The sequence below is a fragment of the Lactuca serriola genome, chromosome 4 (genome assembly GCF_051521515.1).
Source record: "Lactuca serriola cultivar US96UC23 chromosome 4, Lser_US96UC23_V15, whole genome shotgun sequence".
NCBI lineage: Eukaryota > Viridiplantae > Streptophyta > Magnoliopsida > Asterales > Asteraceae > Lactuca > Lactuca serriola.
The window spans coordinates 38,195,681-38,207,458 of NC_136411.1; the positions used below are offsets into that span (position 1 = coordinate 38,195,681).

Here is an 11,778-nt window from a genome sequence, read left to right on the forward strand (position 1 = left end):
TCTCCTAAATTATTATTTACTGCCATATGACATATTTTCAGAAGCCAAACATTATACAAAATTCATATTACAACATCTCAAACACAAGCCAAGGTTATGAATTTGTAGCAAAACATACAAGCATTCAAATCATGTACTTAGTAAGCCACAAGAATTTACTCACCTCAAATCCAAGTTATGGTAAGAAATGAATTTAGGAAGACACTCACCAAGAGACCATTAGGAGCCCTAAAGGGGTGTACAAAATCCCAATTAGAAATAAGCAATCAAAACAAAAAAAAAAGTCTAAGTTTCATATTTTGAAGTTTTACAGCCAAACCCATGTTTAGTGTTTTGATCATAAAAAAATATTCAACTCCAAAGAGGATGTTATCAGACTTTCTAATGATTAGACTCACTTGCCTACAATTTTGTTTTTGTGGTGATTTTGTCCAATTCAGAGCATAATGGCCTCTATAGCCCCCACAAGAAAGGTTAGTGAATCTGTCAAGATTTCAAACTTTTGACAAAGATCACCAAATACATCAATGATTAACACAAGGAATTGAAAATAGATATGGATGGAAAGAAAGCGATATATACCTCTTCGAAATATGGTATATTTCTAGGAGAGATGATGAAAGAAGAGGACTTGGACTTCTTTTGGTGATCTCCCTTCAAAGTAGCACCAAAAACTCTTCACTCCTACACTAGATCTTCACAATCACTTCAAGCAGGGAAACAACACCTAGAACTGACTTAAATTCGTCTTGGGTACATACACCTATACATGTAAATAATTTAGTGTTTTTGTTATTTAACATATATATTGTGATTTTTTTGATGTCCAAGTCAAATATGTTGTATATTTTATAAAAACTATACTAAAACACTTATAATTGATTATAAATTATGTTTCATATATATATATATATATATATATATATATATATATATATATATATATATAGTTGCATGCACATTTAGAAATACAGGGTTATTTCTATCATTAGAAATTGCATATCTGCTGGATTGGATTGCTAATTTATACTCGGAATGAATTTCCAATAATAGAAATTATGTTAACATTAATAAATTGAGGTTTCATGCTCATTTCATTGTGATTCTATGATTTTTACGAAACTGGTTCCTCATTAGAATAAAATAACTTTTTGTTTTTTTTAAATGAACTCGGATGAAAATCTTAAATCTTAAGTTCAAAATAGATAAAAAAATTTTGAGCAATGAAATATAATACTTCTTAGCTTGCTTAATCAGTATTGATGGATTGTACAATGAGTCCAATTTATAGAAATGTTCACGGTAGTTGGGCGACAAATCGTCGACTTATTTTATCAATTGTTACAATTAATGAGTCTCACCTATGAGTTATACATTAAACATTTTTACCACATCATTTATAGAATTATACTTTAGTAATATAACCATTAAGCATTTTACATAGCAAAAGTCACCAAATAGCATAAACATAACAAAACTCATCAATTATTATAACGAGGCATGTTTACAAATTTACCACATGAACTCACATATAAGTGTGTGTGTGTGTGTGGGGGGGGGGGTAATATTCATTTCAACAATATACCTAGTAGCATGCATTCCCTAGTTTTATATTATCATGTGAAAACAAAACTTTAACATGCATAATATCACATTTCAACCACATTCTCAAGTCCTCACCAGTAGCATTAGCCTACTACTCACTTGATGTATAAATTCATCATTTTATTATATCTGGAATATCACACTTCTCCTAAATTATTATTTATTGCCATATGACATATTTTCAGAAGCCAAACATTATACAAAATTCATATTACAACATCTCAAACACAAGCCAAGGTTATGAATTTGTAGCAAAACATACAAGCATTCAAATCATGTACTTAGTAAGCCACAAGAATTTACTCACCTCAAATCCAAGTTATGGTAAGAAATGAATTTAGGAAGACACTCACCAAGAGACCATTAGGATCCCTAAGAGGGTTCACAAAATCCTAATTAGAAACAAGCAATCAAAACAAAAAAAGAAGTCTAAGTTTCATATTTTGAAGTTTTACAGCCAAACCCATGTTTAGCGTTTTGATCATAAAAAAAATATTCAAGTCCAAATAGGATGTTATCAGACTTTCTATTGATTAGACTCACTTGCCTCAAAAAAATTGTGGTGATTTTCTCCAATTCATAGCATAATGGCCTCTATAGCCCCCGCAAGAAAGGTTAGTGAATCTGTCAAGATTTCAAACTTTTGACAAAGATCACCAAATACATCAAGGATTAAGACAAGGAATTGAAAATAGATATGGATGGCAAGAAAGCGATATATACCTCTTCGAAATATGGTATATTTCTAGGAGAGATGATGAAAGAAGAGGACTTGGACTTCTTTTGGTGATCTCCCTTCAAACTAGCACCAAAAACTCTTCACTCCTACACTAGATCTTCACAATCACTTCAAGCTTGGAAACCACGCCTAGAACTGACTTAAAAGGGAATTATTCCCAGATATATGGTTTACTGATGATTAAATATGAGTTAACTTTCATTTTAGGCCCTTAGATTGTGAGAAAATGATCACTGACCCCTTTATATGATCAAGCATCATTTTCTTGCACATTTGTCCCCTAGAAGTTAACTTTAACCCAACATAAAAGGTAAATTAACGGAAAGACATAACAGAACTTACCTTAGTGACAAAATGGAAAAGTTCGGGTCTATACAATGGGGTTGTTCCATCAATCCAAGAAGCCATAGAGATTTTCTCTGATAACGAAGGTGTGATTTCTTTGACAAAAGAACCAAAAGATCATGGGAGATCAAGGCACATCGAAAGAAAATTAAATTATATTCGACATCAAGTTGAATAGGGCATGCTCGTGGTGAATCGTGTATCATCATAGGATAATCTTGTCAATCCTCTCACAAAGGGGTTAAGCAAGACCAAACACTTCGAAAATGCTATGAGCATTGGATTAAGAGATGATATTAAGCTTTAGTAGTTAGTTGATAGGTTTTGAAAATATTTAACAAATAAAATTGTAATTGTTTTTGGTGATTAAATAATAGAGAGTTATTTATGAGATCTAACTACCATCTTCAATTGTTTTATTCTTGTGTTTCACTTTGTATGTTTTACTTCCTAAATATTAATCTATTCGGAATGCTACAATTGGTCATACTACAACCTACAAGAACACCAAGATATGTCAAATGGAAAGTTGTATCCCAACAACCTAAAATCTCTTCCATACACCCCCCCCCCCCAAGAAACACCAATACCCAACATCTTACTTTTCCAGGACATTAATTTTGAGACTTGAAGAAAGAAAGAAGCAACACATAATGCTAATCAAGTTACAAGCATTGCGAAAAGACCATTCCCCCATAAATATCATGTCATTTGCATACATCAGATGAGATGTCATAAAGACATTATGACCAGTATGAGATCCCATATACAAATGAATACATAACACCTTCTGAATAACAACATGTAAGCCTTCCATAGCAATGAAGAACAAAAAGGAGACATAGTTTCACCTTGAAGAAGACCTCTACAAATATCGAACTCATCTGTCGGAGTTCCATTGACCAAAATGGAGGAATGAACGTTCATAAGACATCCCTCTATCCACCTCATCCATTTACACCTGAAACCCATCTCAACCATAACCAAATCAAGAAAATCCTATCTCAAAGAATCATACGCCATCTAGAAGTCCACTTTAAACACTAAAAGACTGTTCTTCCATATTCTATACCACTCCATCACGTCACTAAGAACCATTGAATCCTCCAGAATATTCCTACCTTTAATGAAAGCTGATTGCATAGAGAAGATACAACATCCTATAACTGAACTAAGTTGGTTTGCCAACAACTTTCGAACAATTTTATATTAGCACCCAATCAAGCTAATCGGTCTGAAATCGGAAAAAAAAAAACTTTGGGGAATTGATTTTGGGATTCAAAGCTAGAAATGAGGAATTACACCCATTAGGAAAATGAGCTAATACAAAAAAATATTCAACAAAACGAACAACATCTATCATAATGAGAGGCCAGAAAGCCTTAAAAAGGGAAAAAGAAAAACCAATTGGACTAGAGCATGATCCCTACCACAGTCTCGAACCACAGGTTTAATCTCCTCCTGAGTGAAATGAACTTCCATACTATTAGCTTGCATGGAAGACAAATGATTAGGAAAATCAACACCACACCAAAACCGAGAACCCTCAGAAGGAGTAATCCGAAGCCTAAAATGATTATAAAATTCTAATTTGATTAAACTTGGTTCTTCAATCCAACTACCATCTTTCATAATACCTTTAATCGCCAAATATCTGCATTTTTAATTAGAATACCATGAAAAAAGCTAGTGTTTTCATCCTATTCTACAACCCATTTAACTTTAGCTTTTTTCGTTAAATCTTTTGCATCTCGGATATGTAACTCAGTTAGTTGTTTTACCGACTCGTTTCTCAACGTCAAATCTTCTTTAAAAGCACCGCCTCGATGAACTAATAAATCAATAGTTGCAATATATGAGGAAACCTTATCTTTTTTCTCCTTATGAATGATTCAGGTAGAAGAATTCCCATTCCAGATTACCTTCTTTCAATTTTGACTCTTATTTTTAAAAGCAACAAAACTTTTAACATCATCAATACCATCACTAGTCTAAGTATCAGTCGCAAGCTTGTTTTCTTCTTAATCCTGTATACGCCAAGGCTTCCATGCTAATCTGTAGAAGCCTCTATGCTGGACACGTGGCCTCGTCGTAGCATATAAGCGACCATAATGTGGGATTCTCTATATGCTCGTTTTCATCTCATCTTTTCCTTTATTAGCATGCGCCAACCTCCAAGTTTCTAGCTTCTTCGGTTTCAGTCCTTTCTCCTTGAGAATGTCCTTTTAGCTACAATATAGAATTCATAATTTATAAGTAGCAAATATCTTTATATTCAAAATATAGCTCAACTGTATTGAAAATAATGCATAAATCTATGTATAAATATCGCAACATCAAAATACCTCACACTTGCCTTTTTCTTGTCCTCAAACAAAACTTATTTTAATATTAAAACTTCATTTACCAATATCACATAGAATAACCTAAGTAAAATTCACCAACTATGTTTTACTTCAATGCATATATTTGTGTCTAATATTACCCAAGTACTTCCAAAATCCTAAATACCCACTTTCCTCATAAATGTTTCCCCTCTAATTTTGAAGAACATTCATTTTCACATTCCTTCGATTCACACCTTTTTTATTACCCCCTTCGTTTCAAAAGTTATTGCCACGTTTCCAAGCGACACGATTTAAAAAGAAAAATAATATACAATATAATTTTCCTAAAAATATAACTATACTTTATTTCAACTTCATATTTTTGTAGAACTCTTTTCTCTTTTTTCATTTTTTTATTTTTCCTAAATTTTTAGCTTTTCCACTTTTCTCATAACTTTAACTTTCACATAAATAAGAAAACAAGTGACTTTAACTTTATTTCACTAATAATAAATTCGTAGCTTTCTTAGAGATTCATTGGAATACTCAGAATTCTTTAGGTCACTAATGGAACCCATGACATTAGATGAAACTCATGCAGCGATTTTCTTTCCATCCATCTAAGATTTTACAAATAGGTGGATAGATATAAATATCCACGAGGGGAATACTCACCGAGTCTCAAAGGCCACAAATTGGTCCCACTCTTGAATTGTTAATTATTTATCATGTATAACAAGACTCAAAATACAGAAATTAAACATATAATACTTGGAAACCTAAACCGCTTTATTTTAACTCGGGACACAGGAGATAAATTGTCGACTGGTAGAATTTTATTGGGGTCTAAACATATATCTATTCTGAAACATATTATGTCCCTCAAACTACACAAGGTGTCGTTTTCTTCTCATGATTTCACTAGGACTGGGAAGCCACAAATACATTATAACACAAAAGCATAACTAAATCGTAGAACTCTCAAATTATCCCACATAACACATAGCAAATTAGTTCCAATTTTTATAAAATGTTCTAGATTTTTAATCAGTTAGACCATTTTTCAAGTATATATGCTGGAAAAAAAATTAAATCTAGCCATTTTCTAATAATAATACCAAAAATCAATTAATGCTTGATATCCTAGTTTCGTTCCCCATACCCACACTTAAAAGGAACGAAATCGCCTTGGGAAATACTCGCAAGCTTCAACGATTGTGGTGGGTAAGCTTTGACATCTCAAATTGTAGCTAGAAACTAGACCTCTACTTCTTAATTTTCCAAACAAATAAGACAATGAATTTTGACTTCAAAATGGCGGTGCAAAAGATTGCGTAATAATGCAATGTGCATTAGATACGACATGGGAAAGTAGGTGACACATAGTGGCATCGAGTTTGAGAAAGTCAGTATCGTGATCTGGTGAATCTCCACGATGTGGAAATATGTCCCCCACATCATGTGAACTGATAGTCTTCAAAAACAGTTGCTGCCAAAAATGCAGCTTATGATATTTCTTCACTTCACTTCTATTCTGCATTAGGCTCTTTCTAAACCCTTTTTATCTCCCGAAATCTCAACATAACTCTCACTAACTCGATAGGCATCCTACACTTATCAAAACTTGTGGCTCGCGACTATAATCTTCAAATGCTCATGGCTTTTTCTCTAATCTCATTTTAGTTTCTGCGAAAACAAAGATAAAAAAATCCTAGAGTAATACGAGGAAAAAAACAAAATCATTTGGTTACAATTTCAGACAAAACAATACTAAAACATACCAAAAATTAAAAACAAACCTAAACTAATATAAACACAACAATCATAAAATCTAAAAAGGATAGTCGTTCACTCGTCATCCTCCTTGTCGTGTGCTCCACTCATTCCAACTCCACCATGTGTCACCTACATTTTGCTCTAAGATGGACAATAAGGATATTGGTTTCCTAAAGGTGGTGGCTATGTAATGTTAAAGTGTTGCACCATATTTTCCATAGTTTCACCAATCCAATTCATGCTAAAATGCATCCTATCAAAATAAGCCGCCATCATATCACCTTGAGAAGGCCCAACACCCATAGGTACATTGGTCAGTGGTTAACCTTGTTCTACACCCCTTTGACATACATTTTGACGCCTTCATGGTCTTCTCTCTTCATCACCTCTAATTATAATTTCCGGGTCATTAGCCAAAGTAGTATACCCAAATTCAAGATTAACTATGATTCTTGTTGTTTCTAAATTAAGTATTGTGAGATTATTCCTTGGAATAAGATTTAGAGAATAAACCATGTGCAGGGTCAAAATTCCATATCATCTCGCAATTCGGGTCATGAAATGTCCTCCAGTAATAGGCTACCTTCTCTTGAACTAACAAAATTTTCTCCTAAAAATCGGGCCAACATGTAATGAATGTTACAGAAAACCCCAGGAGTGATGATTCTCCATAAATAGAAAAGATTATGGGTTGGAACCTTGTCTCTATGCCTTTTGTAGTTAATGATAAAAGTGATAAGGTGATGGATAAAATGGTGAATGGGAGAACGAATATAGATTTTTTTAGAAGACTTTGAATCATACAACATATTCATAATTCTTTTCCATAACACGAGATCTTGGATTCCCGCTGAAAAATCCCGAGAATAAGCTTGCAAGAACATAACAAATCAAGGAGACATAACTTCATTTCTTTCATATAACCCCATCCTCCATGCAAATTCCACCAAGCTACACTCCCGATATTCCCTGCCAAGTTGGAATGTGAGTGCTTGTCCAAAGTGTGGGTCCTCCGTGTTCCCTTGAAAGTTGATGGTGGCAAAGAACTCAACAGAAAATTCCTGATAAACGGGTTCTTAAATAGCAAACAAGTTTCTCTACCCGTTACACGAAAATGAAAATCCTTCCCCGACATATAGTTTGTTCAAATGTTGATCCAACCGATCCATAATCCCAATATTTCTCAACCTTGCCTAGTCTATGACAGGTGTAATAGCAAAATCCATGTTGTGTAACCATCCCAGTCGTGACGACAGTCTAGGATTAGTTCTGCTAAACGGAGTCTGTTTTGACAAAATTCCTTCCAAAATATGCAAAGGGGTTTTGTCTAAACACCTTTCTAAAAAACATTTATCAAACATGCATTTTCGATTTCACATTTAAATTTGAAAATTTTGACAACCTCTAACCTAAAATCGGACCTATTTCTAAAAAAACAAATGAAACCTAGAAAAACTAAGTGTAATAGAATAATAAAATCATACCTCGAAGTGGACTACACACGACAATAGAAGAAATTGGACATTTTGTAGAAAATTCGAAGTGTGGGGCAAGAAGGAGTGTTCATGTTGTGCATTTAGTTTAGAAAATAGAAAATAAACATGTTTTAGTTATGAACTGTCTCTTTCTGGTCCCCCCATTTCGTCATGTCATGACAGTTTGTTGGTCACATCATGAAGAAAAATACGTATACCAGATCAAGGTTTTTCAAATCCCATGTCGTGGGTAAAGGATGTCCACATTGTGAGGTTGATTTATTTTCAAAAAATCAAATTATATCAAAAACTTATTAAAAACCATCATTATGCTCTTATCACCCTACACTTGAATAAAATTAGAAAATAAGGACGAGAGAACAAACTATCCTATAAACAACTTAACCAAAAAGCAAAAAGTAAACTAAAATGTAAGGAAAAGAAAATGCAAACCAAACACAGGTTGCCTCCTAGAAGCACTTCTTTTGTAGGAGTCGTGAGTTGGACTCCTTCCATTCTACACTGTGTCGGTAGGGAGCAGAATCTCCCTATTCCCCTTCAATTTGAGCCTCTTTCGTTTGTATGCCGCAGCCCTTCTCTTGTATGCCTTTTTCGAATTCTCCTTCTTTTTCGGGTTTGCATGTTGTTCGTTCTTACGCTTTATTCCTTTAGGCTTCTCATTTATCTCATCCTTATTTTTATCTTCATCAAGTTCCTTCATCATCACATCTTCTTTTTCATCTCCGAGCTCTTTATCTTCATTTGTCTCATGTAGCTTTTGAGGCAAAGTTTTAAATGCAAATACTTCAAAAATTAGTTGGACCAATGCTCATGGTTTTGTACGAGTCAACTCTTCTTGTTTTTTTTTGGCTTGTCCCAAATTTCAACTCCTCCTTCATCAAAATTTCCATTTCTAGAGATCCATTAACTCCTTCCTGCTCTTCTAATTCCTTTATTTCTTCTTCTACTTCTTCATAAAATTCCTCAACTAGCATATTCATGAAACATAATTCATCTTTGCTCACTCGCGAGGATTTATTAGCTCCTGTTACTCCAAATGTAATTTCTTCATGTCCAACTCGTATTGTAAGTTTGGACTCACAAATATCAACTAAGGCTCTTAAGGTATTAAGTAGCGGTCTTCCAAGGATGATTGGCACCTCTTCGCCTTCGTTCATGTCCAGGACTACGAAATCAACTGGATAAAACAAATTTTCCAATTTTTATGAATAAGTCCTCAATAATACCACGAGGGTAAGTGCCTAATTGGTCCGCCATGTGGATTGCCATTCTAGTATTTTTCAACACCGGTAAATTGAGCTTTTGGTAAAATGAAAATGGCATTAAATTGAAGCTAGCTCCCGAATAGGCTAGAGCATTTGTTTTTGTTGAATTTCCAAATTCACAAGGCAAGGTAAGGCGTCCCAACTCTCCCATCTTTGTTGGTATCCCTTCCATGACTACCACTAAAAACTTTTCATTTAGAACCACATTTGATACTTTCTCCAACTCCTTTCGGTTATTATTATGATTTGTTAAAAATTTCTTATATGTAGGCATCTTAGCAATGGACTCAATGAATGGAGTATTAATCGAGAGATCCTTCTCTTGTTCTAGAAATCGTCTATACTCCTGCTCTAATAGATCTTGTTTGGTTCGATATGGGTACTTGAGAGGTGGATGATAAGGCTTAACTAGAAACTTTTTAGAATTTTCTTTCACATCCCACGACGTGGCAATGTAGCCTCCATGTCGTGGAAACTGGGCAAGTTCACTTTTCTTTTCTTCTTCTGCTTCTTTCGGCTGTTGATTGGGTTGCTTCTTGGCTGGTTTAAGGATCACCAGAGGCTCAAAATTATTCCCTTCTTTTACATATATATCCATGACATGAGATTTTAGGTATGGCTCGGTTTTGGTTGGAAGTGTTCCCGGTAATCTTTCTTGCAAAAGCCTTGCTAATTGGCCGACTTTTTTTCTATGTCTAAAATACATGCTTGTTGATTACAGAGAGAAGCTTGCGGATCTCTAAGCACTGCATTTGTGGTATCATGTCTTTTCTCGCTTGCTTCCATGAATCTAGCAAACCCCGACTTAAGATCAATCGGGTTGGGCTTGTTTTTTATGGTAGAAGCCTCGACTTTGTTGTTGCAATTTCTCCTCCTTTTATTTCTTGTATTTGTCATAGGGCTTCCATTCTTTCATTGGCTTTATCCAATATTTAGCAAACCTATCACCACTTGAATAACAAACTAAAGCCTTCGTGTATCCATTTTCATCCAAATCATGATCCTTTGTAAGATGTGGTCCGCTACAATTGTCACACCTAACTTGTATCATGTGAATTGATTGCCCCATATCTGTGATTCTTTTATCCATGGTGTCAAGGTTTGTAATTATAGACATAATATTGTCTTGACCTCCATCTCCATTTGATTTCCTTCTGGTGATATCATCCCATGGGTTGTGATATTCCCTTTAGTGCTTGGCAAATTCATCAATAAGAGTTTTGTTAGTAGCTGGAGCTTTCTTTGTTATTAGCCTTGACGAATCTCAAAGTTAATGAGTTCACATGTTGATCCCATTGTAGAAAATGGAGATCTCTTGTTGCACGTTCAAGTCGTGTTGTGGACAATTTCGAAGCAATCCCTTGTAACGGTCCCATGCTTCATATAATAACTCACCATCAGATTGTTGAAAATTTTATATATTTTTCTTCAATTTGGAAATCTTTGAAGGTGAACTAAATTATTGAATAAACTCTTTTTTTAATCTTTTTCCCATGTAGTGGTAGCTCTAGGTTCAAGTGATTTCAACCAATCTTTTACTGCTCCTTTAAACGTAACTGGAAGCATCCTTAGAAACACCGCATCGCGTGTAACATTTGGTATATTAAAGTAATTTACAATTTCTAACACCTCGTCAATATGCCTGTATGCGTCCTTGTGGTCCTTCCCAAAGAATGATATGTCCCTGAGCATATTAAGGATGTGACCATTGAGCTCAAAGTTCGTCGCGGCTGGAATTTCGGGTGGTACTAGACCCGAACCATTATCGTCTCATATGACGATTGTTTTCTTACATCGTCATGGTTGTTATGTCCCCCATTGTGTTGTCGGGTTCACTTTTTACGTTCTAACTAAAACAAAAAGGAAACAAACGTGTAAAAATGAACAAAAATGAAATAAAAACAAAAAACTGAAAACATCAAATTCCATGTCGTGGCAAGTAGATTGCCACATCATGGAAGTTGGTTCAACAAAAAATTAAAATAAAGAAGAAAAATATTTTTTTTTGCGGATTTTACCCCTCAAAAAGGATAATTAACTACTAGAAAATTAACTTTCAACTAAAATAAGTCGGTCACCGATAACGACACCAAAAACTTGATGTGTTTATGAAACAAAGTTTTTAAAATTTATAATCCTAATTATCCAACTCAACTAAAACACAAATAGACAGCGTACCTAGTCACATAATAGTAAAGTAGAGTAAGTAAGGAGTTGATCACAGG

The 11,778-nt window shown here is 34.3% G+C and overlaps 1 non-coding gene across 1 annotated transcript; it reads left to right on the forward strand.

The window, feature by feature from the left end:
- The first annotated feature begins 10,881 nt into the window (after positions 1 to 10,881).
- Positions 10,882 to 10,988, forward strand: LOC145103486 (small nucleolar RNA R71). The gene has a single exon (XR_013706577.1). It is a non-coding gene; the product is annotated as a small nucleolar RNA R71 (small nucleolar RNA).
- The last annotated feature ends 790 nt before the right edge of the window (positions 10,989 to 11,778 follow it).